The sequence below is a fragment of the Oncorhynchus masou genome, chromosome 13 (assembly GCF_036934945.1).
Source record: "Oncorhynchus masou masou isolate Uvic2021 chromosome 13, UVic_Omas_1.1, whole genome shotgun sequence".
NCBI classification, from domain to species: Eukaryota; Metazoa; Chordata; class Actinopteri; order Salmoniformes; family Salmonidae; genus Oncorhynchus; species Oncorhynchus masou.
In genome coordinates this window covers 6082710-6100159 of record NC_088224.1, presented here as the reverse complement: position 1 = coordinate 6100159, position 17450 = coordinate 6082710, and the positions used below count along the sequence as shown (strand labels likewise).

Here is a 17450-nt window from a genome sequence, read left to right as displayed (position 1 = left end):
GACAGTAGATCTAGCTGGTCTGTCATAATATAATAGAGACAGTAGATATAGCTGGTCTGTCATAATATAATAGAGACAGTAGATCTTGCTGGTCTGTCATAATATGAGACAGTAGATCTAGCTGGTCTGTCATACTATAATAGAGACAGTAGATCTAGTTGGTCCTTCATAATATAATAGAGACAGTAGATCAAGCTGGTCATTATATAATACGTAGATCTCCCTATAATAAGAGACAGCAGATCTAGCTGGTCTGTCATAATATAATAGAGACAGTAGGTATTGCTGGTCTGACATAATATAATAGAGACAGTAGATAAAGCTGGTCTGTCATAATATAATGGACACAGTAGATCGAGCTGGTCTGTCATAATACAATAGAGACAGTAGATCGAGCTGGTCTGTCATAATATAATAGAGACAGTAGATCTAGCTGGTCTGTCATAATATGAGACATTAGATCTAGCTGGTCTGTCATATTATAATAGAGACAGTAGATCTAGCTGGTATGTTATATATTATAATAGAGACAGTAGATCTAGCTGGTCTGTCATAATATAAATGAGACAGTAGATCTAGCTGGTCTGTCATAATATAATAGAGACAGCAGATCTAGCTGGTCTGTCATAATATAATAGAGACAGCAGATCTAGCTGGTCTGTCATAATATAATAGAGACAGTAGATCTAGCTGGTCTGTCATAATATAATAGAGACAGTAGATCTAGCTGGGTGTCATAATATAATAGAGACAGTAGATCGAGCTGGTCTGTCTTATTATAATAGAGACAGTAGATCTAGCTGGTCTGTCATAATATAATAGAGACAGCAGATCTAGCTGGTCTGTCATAATATAATAGAGACAGTAGATCTCGCTGGTCTGTCATAATATAATAGAGACAGTAGATCTAGTTGGTCTGTCATACTATAATAGAGACAGTATATCTCGCTGGTTTGTTATATACTATAATAGAGAGGATTATTCTCGCTGGTCTGTCATATTATAATAGACACAGTAGATCTAGCTGGTCTGTCATAATATAATGGACACAGTAGATCTAGCTGGTCTGTCATAATACAATAGACACAGTAGATCTAGCTGGTCTGTCATAATATAATAGAGACAGTATATCTAGCTGGTCTGTCATACTATAATAGAGACAGTATATCTAGCTGGTCTGTCATAAAATGAGACAGTAGATCTAGCTGATCTATGCTATTATAATAGAGACAGTAAATCTAGCTGGTCTGTCATACTATAATAGAGAGGCCGCTGGTCTGTCATAAAATGAGACAGTAGATCTAGCTGATCTATGCTATTATAATAGACACAGTAGATCTAGCTGGTCTGTCATAATATAATAGAGACCATAGCTGGTCTGTCATAAAATGAGACAGTAGATCTAGCTGATCTATGCTATTATAATAGAGACAGTAGATCTAGCTGGTCTGTCATAATATAATAGAGACAGTATATCTAGCTGGTCTGTCATAAAATGAGACAGTAGATCTAGCTGATCTATGCTATTATAATAGAGACAGTAGATCTAGCTGGTCTGTCATAATATAATAGAGACAGTAGATCTAGCTTGTCTGTCATATTACAATAGAGACAGTAGATCTAGCTGGTCTGTCATACTATAATAGAGACAGTAGATCTAGCTGGTCTGTCATAATATGAGACAGCAGATCTAGCTGGTCTGTCATATTATAATAGAGACAGTAGATCTAGCTGGTATGTTGTATATTATAATAGAGACAGTAGATCTAGCTGGTCTGTCATATTATAATAGAGATCATCGATCTAGCTGGTCTGTCATATTATAATAGAGACAGTAGATCTTGCTGGTATATGATATATTATAATAGAGAGAGTAGATCCAGCTGGTATGTCATAATATAATAGAGAGTATAGATCTTGCTGGTCTATCATAATATAATAGACAGTAGATCTCCCTTGCCCTGTCTCTCCTCTGACCACACCCCTCCCTTGCACTGCCCCTGTCCCTACTCTGACCACACCCCTCCAATGCCCTGTCCCTACTCTGACCACCCCCCTTCATTGCCCTGTCCCTACTCTGACCACACCCCTCCCATGCCCTGTCCCTACTCTGACCACACCCCTCCCATGCCCTGTCTCTACTCTGACCACCCCCCTCCCTTGCCCTGCCCCTGTGTCAGGATTTGGCCAGGGTTGTTCCGGTTTTTGGTCACTAGATGCCCCCATTGTGCTTTTTGACCTTTTGTTTTCCCTTGATCCCCATTATTATTTTCACATGTGCCTCGTTTCCCCGATTGTATTTAAACCCTTAGTTTTCCTCAGTTCTTTGCTCTGTGTTTGTATGTTAGCACCCAGCCCTAGTATTCTGTGAACTCTTGTTGATCCCGGTGGACTATCTTGTGGAATTCTGTTTTTTGTTCTCATTTATTTATTTTTGTGTATCTTTTGAGGCTTTTTATGCTATACCTACCACCTTGTGGATTTACCTTTTTGTCTTGGAGGATTACCTTTGTTCTCGTGGAATTCCTTTTGAGTTTGTGGAGTTACATGTTTTCCTGAAGGACTTCCCTTTTTACTTTATTAAATACACCGTCTCAAGTACTGCTGTGTCTGCCTCATCTTCTGGGTTCTGCTGACTATTCGTGGCTCAGTTGGTTAAGTGTTTCTCACTCCGGAGACCCGGGTTCGTTACCGGGTCCTGACACCCTGTCCCTACTCTGACCACACCCCTCCCTTGCCTGGCCCCTACTCTGACCACTCCCCTCCCTTGCCCTGTCCCTACTCTGACCACACCCCTCCCTTGCCCTGCCCCTACTCTGACTACACCCCTCCCATGCCCTGCCCCTGTCCCTACTCTGACCACTCCCCTCCCTTGCCCTGTCCCTACTCTGACCACACCCCTCCCTTGCCCTGGCCCTGCCCCTACTCTGACCACACCACACCCCTCCCTTGCCCTGCCCCTGTCTCTACTCTGACCACACCCCTCCCTTGCCCTGCACCTACTCTGACCACCCGCCTCCCTTGCCCTGCCCCTACTCTGACCACACCCCTCCCTTGCCCTGCCCCTGTCCATACTCTGACCCCACCCCTCCCTTGCCCTGCCCCTGTCTCTACTCTGACCACACCCCTCCCTTGCCTGCCCCTACTCTGACCACACCCCTCCCTTGCCCTGCCCCTACTCTGACCACACCCCTCCCTTTCCCTGCCCCTACTCTGACCACACCCCTCCCTTGCCCTGCCCCTACTCTGACCACCCCCCTCCCTTGCCCTGACCCTGTCTCTACTCTGACCACACCCCTCCCTTGCCCTGCCCCTACTCTGACCACACCACACCCCTCCCTTGCCCTGCCCCTGCCCCTACTCTGACCACACCCCTCCCTTGCCCTGCCCCTACTCTGACCACACCCCTCCCTTGCCCTGCCCCTACTCTGACCACACCCCTCCCTTGCCCTGCCCCTACTCTGACCACACCCCTCCCTTGCCCTGCCCCTGTCTCTACTCTGACCACACCCCTCCCTTGCCCTGCCCCTACTCTGACCACACCCCTCCCTTGCCCTGCCCCTACTCTACTATGATATATTATAATAGAGAGAGTAGATCCAGCTGGTATGTCATAATATAATAGAGAGTATAGATCTTGCTGGTCTGTCATAATATAATAGACAGTAGATCTCCTTTGCCCTGCTCCTACTCTGACCACACCCCTACCTTGCCCTGCCCCTGCCCCTACTCTGACCACACCCCTCACTTGCCCTGCCCCTACTCTGACCACACCCCTCCCTTGCCCTGCCCCTACTCTGACCACACCCCTCCCTTGCCCTGCCCCTACTCTGACCACACCCCTCCCTTGCCCTGCCCCTGTCTCTACTCTGACCCACCCATCCCTTGCCCTCTCCTCTGACCACCCCCTTGCCCTGCCCCTACTCTGACCACCACCCTCCCTTGCCCTGCCCCTACTCTGACCACACCCTTGCCCTGCCCCTACTCTGACCACACCCCTCCCTTGCCCTGCCCCTACTTTGACCACACCCCTCCCTTGCCATGCCCCTGCCCCTACTCTGACCACACCCCTCCCTTGCCCTGCCCCTACTTTGACCACACCCCTCCCTTGCCCTGCCCCTACTCTGACCACACCCCTCCCTTGCCCTGCCCCTACCCCTAGATCCAGCTGGTATGTCATAATATAATAGAGAGTATAGATTTTGCTGGTCTGTCATAATATAATAGACAGTTGATCTCCCTTGCCCTGCCCCTACTCTGACCACACCCCTACCTTGCCCTGCCCCTACTCTGACCACACCCCTCACTTGCCCTGCCCCTAGTCTGACCACACCCCTCCCTTGCCCTGCCCCTACTCTGACCACACCCCTCCCTTGCCCTGCCCCTACTCTGACCACACCCCTCCCTTGCCCTGCCCCTACTCTGACCACACCCCTCCCTTGCCCTGCCCCTGTCTCTACTCTGACCACACCCCTCCCTTGCCCTGCCCCTACTCTGACCACACCCCTCCCTTGCCCTGCCCCTACTCTGACCACACCCCCTCCCTTGCCCTGCCCCTACTCTACTATGATATATTATCTGATCCAGCCCTCATAATATAATGTATAGATTTTGCTGGTCTGTCATAATACTCTGACCAGTTGATCTCCCTGCCCTGTCCCTACTCTGACCACACCCCTACCTTGCCCTGCCCCCTCTGACCACACCCCCTTGCCCTGTCTCTACTCTGACCACACCCTCCCTTGCCCTGCCCCTACTCTGACCACACCCCTCTACCCTTCTGACCACACCCCTCCCTTGCCCTGCCCCTACTCTGACCACACCCCTCCCTTGCCCTGCCCCTGTCTCTACTCTGACCACACCCCTCCCTTGCCCTGCCCCTGTCTCTACTCTGACCACACCCCTCCCTTGCCCTGCCCCTGTCTCTACTCTGCTCATTAGCACCATGACGATCTGAGCAGCAGTTTCTCCCTCCAGTCTCCAGTATTTCTGTTGGTGACAGAACGGGGAGTCTAACATGTGTCCTTTCCAGGTCGTGCGTGACTGACAAGTGAGTACCTCTCATGATTGTAGCAAATGTATAAAACTATAACTATATTATAAAATATAACATGATACTGTTAAAAGAACCAGTGTGAACTAACTTATTCTTCTTACTAGTCTCTCATTACTCTAGGGATGACTGGTTAGCTGTCTGGTAGTCTCTCATTACTCTAGGGATGACTGGTTAGTTGTGTGGTAGTCTTTCATTACTCTAGGGATGACTGGTTAGCTGTCTGGTAGTCTTTCATTACTCTAGGGATGACTGGTTAGCTGTATATGGTAGTCTCTCATTACTCTAGGGATGACTGGTTAGCTGTCTGGTAGTCTCTCATTACTCTAGGGATGACTGGTTAGCTGTCTGGTAGTCTTTCATTACTCTAGGGATGACTGGTTAGCTGTATGGTAGTCTCTCATTACTCTAGGGATGACTGGTTAGCTGTCTGGTAGTCTCTCATTACTCTAGGGATGACTGGTTAGCTGTATATGGTAGTCTCTCATTACTCTAGGGATGACTGGTTAGCTGTCTGGTAGTCTCTCATTACTCTAGGGATGACTGGTTAGCTGTATATGGTAGTCTCTCATTACTCTAGGGATGACTGGTTAGCTGTCTGGTAGTCTCTCATTACTCTAGGGATGACTGGTTAGCTGTCTGGTAGTCTCTCATTACTCTAGGGATGACTGGTTAGCTGTCTGGTAGTATCGCATTACTCTAGGGATGACTGTTTAGCTGTCTGGTAGTCTCTCATTACTCTAGGGATGACTGGTTAGCTGTCTGGTAGTCTCTCATTACTCTAGGGATGACTGGTTAGCTGTATATGGTAGTCTCTCATTACTCTAGGGATGACTGGTTAGCTGTATATGGTAGTCTCTCATTACTCTAGGGATGACTGGTTAGCTGTCTGGTAGTCTCTCATTACTCTAGGGATGACTGGTTAGCTGTCTGGTAGTCTCTCATTACTCTAGGGATGACTGGTTAGCTGTTTATGGTAGTCTCTCATTACTCTAGGGATGACTGGTTAGCTGCCTGGTAGTATCGCATTACTCTAGGGATGACTGTTTAGCTGTCTGGTAGTCTCTCATTACTCTAGGGATGACTGGTTAGCTGTCTGATAGTCTCTCATTACTCTTGGGATGACTGGTTAGCTGTCTGGTAGTCTCATTACTCTAGGGATGACTGGTTAGCTGTATATGGTAGTCTCTCATTACTCTAGGGATGACTGGTTAGCTGTATATGGTAGTCTCTCATTACTCTAGGGATGACTGTTTAGCTGTCTGGTAGTCTCTCATTACTCTAGGGATGACTTGTTAGCTGTCTGGTAGTCTCTCATTACTCTTGGGATGACTGGTTAGCTGTCTGGTAGTCTCTCAATACTCTAGGGATGACTGGTTAGCTGTATATGGTAGTCTCTCATTACTCTAGGGATGACTGGTTAGCTGTATATGGTAGTCTCTCATTACTCTAGGGATGACTGGTTAGCTGTCTGGTAGTCTCTCATTACTCTAGGGATGACTGGTTAGCTGTCTGGTAGTCTCTCATTACTCTAGGGATGACTGGTTAGCTGTCTGGTAGTCTCTCATTACTCTAGGGATGACTGGTTAGCTGTCTGGTAGTCTCTCATTACTCTGGGGATGACTGGTTAGCTGTCTGGTAGACTCTCATTACTCTAGGGATGACTGGTTAGCTGTCTGGTAGTCTCTCATTACTCTAGGGATGACTGGTTAGCTGTCTGGTAGTCTCTGATTACTCTATGGATGACTGGTTAGCTGTCTGGTAGTCTCTCATTACTCTAGGGATGACTGGTTAGCTGTATATGGTAGTCTCTCATTACTCTAGGGATGACTGGTTAGCTGTATATGGTAGTCTCTCATTACTCTTGGGATGACTGGTTAGCTGTCTGGTAGTCTCTCATTACTCTTGGGATGACTGGTTAGCTGTCTGGTAGTCTCTCATTACTCTAGGGATGGCTGGTTAGCTGTCTGGTAGTCTCTCATTACTCTAGGGATGACTGGTTAGCTGTATATGGTAGTCTCTCATTACTCTAGGGATGACTGGTTAGCTGTATATGGTAGTCTCTCATTACTCTAGGGATGACTGGTTAGCTGTCTGGTAGTCTCTCATTACTCTGGGGATGACTGGTTAGCTGTCTGGTAGTCTCTCATTACTCTAGGGATGACTGGTTAGCTGTCTGGTAGTCTCTCATTACTCTAGGGATGACTGGTTAGCTGTCTGGTAGTCTCTCATTACTCTAGGGATGACTGGTTAGCTGTCTGGTAGTCTCTCATTACTCTAGGGATGGGGGTGGGGCTGACCCTTTCGTTACATCAGCTGTACATCACGTTGATAGGAAATGTATTTCCTTAATGAATTCTGACAGACAAAAGCACAATACTGCATCAATTAGTATAACATTTATTAAATAACTACTTCGAACACCCGTTCAGATCACTTTCTGGCACGGATATCAAAAGATATACAACTTTTACTTACATTATTTACATTATGCACAGGAGGTGTGTGTGTGTGTGTGTGTGTGTGTGTGTGTGTGTGTGTGTGTGTGTGTGTGTGTGTGTGTGTGTGTGTGTATACAAGGCATTGTTACAGCTCTGTGTGGAAGTAAGTTATATTAAAAACAATTCTAGTTTTAGAGCCTAAACACGTTTGCCTTCTACTGCCTTGAGTCGAACAGGAAGGTCATCGCCAAACATATTCATCAAAAGAAAAAACAAACAAAAACAAGACAACAGTAAACATGAACTAATGTGACTAACACATTTTAGTTAATTACCATAGCTCCTGTCTTGGGCCAATCAGTGTAATTTTGTAAAATGTCAGATCTCTATGGCAAGAGAGGCATCATTCACCCAAGTTTAATCCACAAATCGTCCCAGTGCTGTCAGATAGCATGTGACAAATGACAGATGGACAGATCCACACTCCCCTCACGGATATCCTTGTGTGGGACAATGACACGTTTTTCCCATTGTATGAGACTGATCAGGTAGACATGGAGACGTCTGGTAACCGAAGTTGGATTAGTCTTCTCTCTAACCACTTTTGGCACACAAGATGTCCACTAGCTCTGGTCCAGGGCACTAGACCGGTTCTCTAACTAGGACCAGAGCTAGGTGACCACGAGAGAGACTTTAAAACATTATAGTTCATTATGCGCTAAATCAAACACTATAATTGTCTGTAAATATATAAACCGTATGCATAACATAACTTTGTTAATACACTGAACAAAAAATAGAAATGCATAATGTGAAGCGTTGATCTCATGTTTCATGAGCTGAAATTAAAGATCCCAGAAACTTTCCATTGTCTACAAATGTGTTTACATGCCTGTTAGTGAGCATTTTATCCTTTGACAAGATAATCCATCCACCTGACAGGTGTGGCATATCAAGAAGCTGATTAAACAGCATGATCATTACACAGGTGCACTTTGTGCTGGGCACAATAAAATCTAAATCTAAAATGTGCAGTTTTGTCACAACGACACAACACCACAGATGTCTCAAGTTGAGGGAGTGTGCAATTGGCATGTTGACTGCAGAAATGTCCACCAGGGTTGTGGCCAAATATTTGAAATGTTCATTTCTCTCCCGTAAACTCTAGAGAATTTGGCAGTACGTCCAACCCGGCCTCACAACCGGGACCTCCACATCCGTCTTCTTCACCTGCGGGATCGTCTGACCACCTGGACAGCTGATGAAACTGTGGGTTCTGCACAACCAACTCATTTCTACACAAACGGTCAGAATCCATCTCAGGGAAGCCTGTGTGTTCGTCGTCCTCCCCGGGGTCTGGACCTGACTGCAGTTTGGTGTCGTAACCGAATTCAGTTGGAAAATGCTCCCCCTTCGATGGCTGCTAGAGAAGTGTGCTCTTCACGGATGAATCCTGGTTTCAACTGTAACAGGCAGATGCCAGACAGCGTATATGGCGTTGTGTGGGGCGAGCGGTTTGCTGATGTCAACGTTGTGAACAGAATGCCCCAGGGTGGCGGTGGTGTTATGGTATGGGACAGGCATGAACGAGAGACAATGAACATAAGTGCATTTTACCAATCGCAAATCAGATACAGTGATGAGATCCTGAGGCCCATTGTTGTGCCATTCATCCGCCCCCATCACCTCATGTTTCACCTGAAAATATCCCAGTTCTTCCATGTCCTGCATACTAACCAGACATGTCACCCCATTGATCATGTTTGGGATGCTCTGGATCTACGTGTACGACAGCGTGTTCCAGTTCCCGCCAATATCCAGAAACCTCCGACAGCCATTGAAGAGGAGTGGGACGACATTCCACAGGCCACAATCAACAGCCTGATCAAGAAGGAGATGTGTCGCGCCGCATGAAGCAGATGCCGGTCACTCTGAATACTAGATTTCCTGATCCACGCCTCTACTCCACGCCCCTGCTCCACGCCCCTGCTCCACGCCCCTGCTCCACGCCCCTGCTCCACGCCTCTACCTTTTTTGTTGTTGATATGTGACCAACAGATGCATCTCTGTTTTCCCAGTCATGTGAAATCCATAGATTAAGGCCAATTCATTTCCTTATACAGTTCATATAACTCATTAAAATCATTGCATGTTAAAAACAATAAAAAAATTCAGTGTATATTTCAGTGTAAGATGATATTTTTCCATGGAGTTGGTGCATAGGCCTAGTGGTGTATAGGCCTAGTGGTGTATAGGCCTAGTGGTGTATAGGCCTAGCGGTGTACAGGCCTAGCGGTGTACAGGCCTAGCGGTGTATAGGCCTAGCGGTGTATAGGCCTAGCGGTGTATAGGCCTAGCGGTGTATAGGCCTAGCGGTGTATAGGCCTAGTGGTCTTCGTCTGTAAATCAATTTCAACTGACATCCTGTGGACACTTTCAATACAATAACACACAAACGTCATAAACCCCCCCCCCCATTTTCAAATACTTTGACTTGCTTGTCTTTTCGGGGGACCCCCCTCCCCCCCCCAAAAAAAAACACAGCTACACAAGAAGACAAGACTGAGGATGTACCATTTCAAAATTTAAAATTAAAATAAATAAAAAAAATACAGTTAACCTTCCAAATAAAAAGGTTTCGAGACCAATACACATAGGAGTAACTTTGTAGTACGCATTCAGACCTCATTTCAGTCGCGACAGCAACCTTTAAAAATGTTAACTCTAGAATATAAGCAGGACATTTTTTTCCCCCCCAAAAAAATCCATGCTTCAAATGTAACTCAAATACTACCAAAAATGTAGACTTTCTAGATTAGTACGAGCTATTGTTATGGGTTTGCCCAACACTAAGTCTTGAACTAGTAACGATGTTGTAGTGATACTATAGATTGTATAGGCTGTGTGAAATAGCTTGGGAAACAGTTGTACTGTTAGTGGTTCTGGTTTAATGGTGAGGTAAGTGCTGTGATGAACACAGCTTTTACCTCCAGTTTATTAGACTACAGAGTTGGTCCCAAATCTCTCCTGGGCCACACTGGGGTGTATTCATTTGTGCACTAGGAATGTTTATATTGCACGAATTCAGGTAGGTTCCTCCCTGTTTGCTTTCCTAATGAATACGCCCGTGTTGAATATGCTTATGGTCAAGTTCATTTTGTATGGCCCGGTCCCCTTGGGTAGGCAGTGTTTGTATATTTTAGAGCATTGCATTGGTCCTTAAGTGAAATCTCCACCCACCAGGGGCACTGGACCGTGCAAAACAAACCCGCACATAGAAAAGTGGGTAAGGAAACATTTGAGATGGTTTCAAAACTGCATGAAACACACGACTTGTAAAACAAAAATTGATAAGAGATCTCACTTCCTTGTGAAGTGTGTCAAACAGCAGACAAGGTCTTACACGGAACTAAATTATACAAATCAAACTTATTGCAGACATTGTTGGTTTTGTTTATGTACATATTTAGAAAAGGAAAAAAGTGTTGAATTAACAGTATGCAGATACTGGGACTAACAGGACGACAATATTACACATCAGAAGCAGCTGATTAAGACAATACAAAGTAGTCAGAGCCCTAAGTAGTCAGAGCCCTAAGTAGTCAGAGCCCTAAGTAGTCAGAGCCCTAAGTAGTCAGAGCCCTAAGTAGTCAGAGCCCTAAGTAGTCAGAGTCAAGTAGTCAGAGCCCTAAGTAGTCAGAGCCCTAAGTAGTCAGAGCCCTAACAGTCAAGACAGTAGTCCACCAGTCAAGACAGTCAGTAGCCCAGTCAAGACAGTACAGTAGTCCTCAGTCAAGACAGTACAGTAGTCCTACCAGTCAAGACAGTACAGTAGTCCTACCAGTCAAGACAGTACAGTAGTCCTACCAGTCAAGACAGTACAGTAGCCCTACCAGTCAAGACAGTTCAGTAGTCCTACCAGTCAATACAGTACAGTAGTCCTACCAGTCAAGACAGTACAGTAGCCCTACCAGTCAAGACAGTTCAGTAGTCCTACCAGTCAAGACAGTACAGTAGTCCTACCAGTCAAGACAGTACAGTAGTCCTACCAGTCAAGACAGTTCAGTAGTCCTACCAGTCAAGACAGTACAGTAGTCAGTCAAGACAGTTCAGTAACCAGTCAAGACAGTTCAGTAGTCCTAACAGTCACGACAGTACAGAGTCCTACCAGTCAAGACAATACAGTAGTCCTACCAGTCAAGACAGTACAGTAGTCCTACCAGTCAAGACAGTACAGTAGTCCTACCAGTCAAGACAGTACAGTAGCCCTTCCAGTCAAGACAGTCAGTAGTCCTAACAGTCAAGACAGTACAGTAGTCCTACCAGTCAAGTCAGTACAGTAGTCCTAACAGTCAAGACAGTACAGTAGTCCTACCAGTCAAGACAGTACAGTAGTCCTAACAGTCAAGACAGTACAGTAGTCCTACCAGTCAAGACAGTTCAGTAGTCCTACCAGTCAAGACAGTTCAGTAGTCCTAACAGTCAAGACAGTACAGTAGTCCCACCAGTCAAGACAGTACAGTAGTCCCACCAGTCAAGACAGTACCAGTCAGTCAAGACAGTACAGTAGTCCTACCAGTCAAGACAGTACAGTAGTCCTACCAGTCAAGACAGTACAGTAGTCTTACGAGTCAAGACAGTACAGTAGTCCTACCAGTCAAGACAGTACCAAACTGAAGTCTGTATTCACTTAGTAGAAACATTTGATATTCAAAATTGTTGTAGAAATATTCTAATAAAAAAAAAATATATATATTTTTTTTTAATGTCTGGCTTTTGTAACCAATACCAGTAAAACATCAAATGAATAAAAAGGCTCTTATTTAGCTTTCGACAGTCTTCTTCTTCACCCTGGAAGAAGAGGGTTGTAGTAAATTGTTCTAGTGCATTGTCTAAAGTCGTTAGAGATTTTCAAGTTATACCTACAATAGATAAAGTTATGGCAATATACAATGACAGTACTATGCATTGTACCCATAACATTAAGGTTACGTCTCAAATCACACGGTAAAAAGTCCCCATGGAGTTCACGACAGTTACAGCCCCGTGTAGTGCACAAGGAAATGGGTTGTCGTTTTAGATTTGACCCCGAAACAACACTGACAACAGAGCGGGAGACGTCTGTTGGGACAATGAGTCATAGCTGAAGTGGGCGGGACTTAAACCAGGAAGTCATATGCTTCCTTGCCATACGGAACTGCAGTTTGAGAAACATTTTCTGTTTTGGGTCTTGTGTTAGTGATCCTTTTAAGTTCAGAGATCTGAAGCAGCAGTGTGATTGGATGGAAGCAGTGTTGCCTTTGTGATAGGTCCAGCCGCCCTCATTATTAGCCCCACCCAGTGCAAGCAACAATCAGTCACGCCATTGGTCCATGAGTGTTCTAGAACCTACAGCATGTTTGTCAGTTCTGTTGAGTCGGTTTCGGAGTCTGCCTCATTTTCCCTGTGAGAACAGAACAGAGAGACCCGGGGATTACACACGACAGACAAGCAGTCCATATACCTGAACAGTTCACAACAAAATGTACTTGATGAAAAGCCTGGGTATCAGGCATGGCAAGGAGTGGCAAGTAGTGGAATAATAGCACAAACAGACTGGCACCCAGGCTCCTTTATGAGTAAAGGGTTTGTACAGACACAAGGAGTGGAATAATAGCACAAACAGACTGGCACCCAGGCTCCTTTATGGGTAAAGGGTTTGTACAGACAGTGGTTTCAAGGTCTTTCCAAGTACTTTTTCCAAGGACTAATATTTATGTTCAAGGACCATCAATTTCTGAAATAGTTCCTATAATGCAATTGTTTGAAGTCGCCACCAGATGGCAGTATATTACCACAACCTCAAAACAACTAACTTACTATTCATTACAACCTCACAAGTTCTACTCAATAATTTGTTGATTCACTACTTATTTTCTACTACATACATGAGTGGTAAGTCAGTAGTGATGGTGTAATTTGAGTAGTGATGAGCAGAGTTAGGGGACACGCCTACTGGTGAACATCTATTCACATTACTACACAATTCCAGCTTAATGTCTGTATTGTATTTTTTTATTGGGCATTTGGGAATTTACTACTTAATAGCTACAAAAAAAGCATCTTGCTTCCGACCGGCAGCTTTAGAGTGAGTTCGTAAATTGCCTCCAGCTTGTCAGAGGTCACTCTGGGTCCTTGGTAAATTCAGAGCGTTTCGCTCTCAGAGCGTTCGGCGCCCAGCTCTGGCGGAGGAATGAGGTTGTTCTGAGCGTTCTGACAGTAACGGCAGTCAAGCACCCAAGCTAACTGGCTAACAGTAACTAGCCACTTCCAGACACATAATGAGAGAACACCTCACTCTGACCATTTTACTCCCACCAGCAGAGCTGGTTAGGCTGTTGTCATGTTATCCACAGCGTTGGTGACTGTAACTGTGCTGTTGGCAGCAATTTAATAACTTTTTTTTTGCCAACTTTTACTGGCACTGGCCATATTCAACGGGTGTTGAGCGTTTGTAAATCAGTTGTTCTGCGCTCTGGTACACTCAGACGAGAGTGCTCTGAAATCGGAGTAGATAACCAGAAGTGAATTTACGAACACACCCTTAGTGACGCCGTTCGGGAGAATGGCGGGAGGGCTGTGTGAGTAACGGGCCAACAGAACAGCAGGAGCACGGCTAAAGCAGGTACCACGTGAATCAGGAGATTGGTGGAAAAAAGTTACATAATTTAGAACTGGCGCCATCGCAGGACACAGCGTTGAACCCTGTGAGTGCTTCTGAAAGCAATAAGTGATCTTATAATGGTAAACAATTTGGCAATATTTCCAGGTCTATGCCTATGGTATATCTATCCAATCCGGTTATATATACACACAGGAAATGCTTGGGGTACGAGGCCCGAGTTCCAGAGTCAGACATGCAAGTCTTACCGTTGCTCCTGTAGCAGCTTCCTGTTGCCCTGCCTCCTCTCTTCGTCGATTGGATAAGAGCGGAATATGACCAGGCCAATCAGAAGGAGTCCTATGGGCGCCGCGGAGACCAGAACCTTCAGGGTTATATCCACGTTCTCAGGCTGGGTGCAACCTCGAGTCATATACCCTGCAAAACTACAGGTGGAGTGAAGGAGAAGCAGGAAATCATGAGGAAGGAATTTAATCGCATGACTTTGATCAAAGATGTTCATGTGACACACATTACTAATTCAGATGGAGAAGCAATCCTGTGCTTTGAACTGGGATTTTGGCCTCATCCTCGTGTTTTTTTACTGGGAAAGTAAAACTTCCTGACTGATGATATCTAAACGAATATGTACAGCACGAAGGGGCCGCAAGGGGCCACAAGGGGCCTCAAGAGGCCAAAGTCTCCATCTGTGAAGGGTAAACTTACTCCAAGCTGAGAGTAGAGATCCCCAGAGAGATTCCAGAGGCAAACTTGGTGAAGAAGACGTAGAAGGAATAAAAGATGGCTTCGTGACCCAGAGTCTGGGTTCTGGACCTGGAAGTCATCTACCACGTCTGGCAACATGGACCTAGAGACAGAGACAGAGAGTCAGTAACATCCTCCACATCTGGCAACATGGACCTGGAGACAGAGACAGAGAGTCATTAACATCCACCACATCTGGCAACATGTGGCAGCATGGACCTAGAGACAGAGACAGAGAGTCATTAACAACCACCACATCTGGCAACATGGACCTAGAGACAGAGACAGAGAGCCAGTAACATCCTCCACATCTGGCAACATGGACCCAGAGACAGAGACAGAGAGTCAGTAACATCCTCCACACTGGCAACATGGACCTGGAGACAGAGAGTCAGTAACATCCTCCACATCTGGCAACATGGACCTGGAGACAGAGAGTCAGTAACATCCTCCACATCTGGCAACATGGACCTAGAGACAGAGAGAGAGAGTCAGTAACATCCTCCACATCTGGCAACATGGACCTGGAGACAGAGAGTCAGTAACATCCTCCACATCTGGCAACATGGACCTGGAGACAGAGAGTCAGTAACAACCACCACATCTGGCAACATGGACCTGGAGACAGAGACAGAGAGTCAGTAACATCCACCACATCTGGCAACATGGACCTGGAGACAGAGACAGAGAGTCAGTAACATCCTCCACATCTGGCAACATGGACCTGGAGACAGAGACAGAGAGTCAGTAACAATCACCACATCTGGCAACATGGACCTGGAGACAGAGAGTCAGTAACATCCTCCACATCTGGCAACATGGACCTAGAGACAGAGACAGAGAGTCAGTAACAACCTCCACGTCTGGCAACATGGACCTGGAGACAGAGACAGAGAGTCAGTAACATCCTCCACATCTGGCAACATGGACCTGGAGACAGAGAGTCAGTAACATCCTCCACATCTGGCAACATGGACCTAGAGACAGAGAGTCAGTAACATCCACCACATCTGGCAACATGGACCTAGAGACAGAGAGTCAGTAACATCCTCCACATCTGGCAACATGGACCTAGAGACAGAGACAGAGAGTCAGTAACATCCACCACATCTGGCAACATGGACCTGGAGACAGAGACAGAGAGTCAGTAACATCCTCCACATCTGGCAACATGGACCTAGAGACAGAGACAGAGAGTCAGTAACATCCTCCACATCTGGCAACATGGACCTGGAGACAGAGAGTCAGTAACATCCTCCACATCTGGCAACATGGACCTAGAGACAGAGACAGAGAGTCAGTAACATCCACCACATCTGGCAACATGGACCTAGAGACAGAGACAGAGAGTCAGTAACATCCACCACATCTGGCAACATGGACCTAGAGACAGAGACAGAGAGTCAGTAACATCCTCCACATCTGGCAACATGGACCTAGAGACAGAGACAGAGAGTCAGTAACATCCACCACATCTGGCAACATGGACCTGGAGACAGAGAGTCAGTAACATCCTCCACATCTGGCAACATGGACCTGGAGACAGAGAGTCAGTAACAACCACCACATCTGGCAACATGGACCTGGAGACAGAGACAGAGAGTCAGTAACAACCTCCACATCTGGCAACATGGACCTGGAGACAGAGACAGAGAGTCATTAACATCCACCACATCTGGCAACATGGACCTGGCACATCTGGCAACATGGACCTAGAGACAGAGACAGAGAGTCAGTAACATCCTCCACATCTGGCAACATGGACCTGGAGACAGAGACAGAGAGTCATTAACATCCTCCACATCTGGCAACATGGACCTGGAGACAGAGACAGAGAGTCAGTAACATCCTCCACATCTGGCAACATGGACCTAGAGACAGAGACAGAGAGTCAGTAACATCCACCACATCTGGCAACATGGACCTGGAGACAGAGAGTCAGTAACATCCTCCACATCTGGCAACATGGACCTAGAGACAGAGACAGAGAGTCAGTAACATCCACCACATCTGGCAACATGGACCTGGAGACAGAGAGTCAGTAACATCCTCCACATCTGGCAACATGGACCTGGAGACAGAGACAGAGAGTCAGTAACATCCACCACATCTGGCAACATGGACCTGGAGACAGAGACAGAGAGTCAGTAACATCCTCCACATCTGGCAACATGGACCTGGAGACAGAGACAGAGAGTCAGTAACAATCACCACATCTGGCAACATGGACCTGGAGACAGAGACAGAGAGTCAGTAACATCCTCCACATCTGGCAACATGGACCTAGAGACAGAGAGTCAGTAACATCCACCACATCTGGCAACATGGACCTAGAGACAGAGAGTCAGTAACATCCTCCACATCTGGCAACATGGACCTAGAGACAGAGACAGAGAGTCAGTAACATCCACCACATCTGGCAACATGGACCTGGAGACAGAGACAGAGAGTCAGTAACATCCTCCACATCTGGCAACATGGACCTAGAGACAGAGACAGAGAGTCAGTAACATCCTCCACATCTGGCAACATGGACCTGGAGACAGAGAGT

General features: G+C 46.2%; 1 pseudogene; it reads right to left on the bottom strand.

Annotated features, from left to right (window-relative positions):
* Positions 1-12052: 12052 nt before the first annotated feature.
* Positions 12053-17450, bottom strand: part of LOC135551678 (sodium-dependent lysophosphatidylcholine symporter 1-B-like) — a 48449-nt pseudogene continuing 43051 nt past the window's right edge.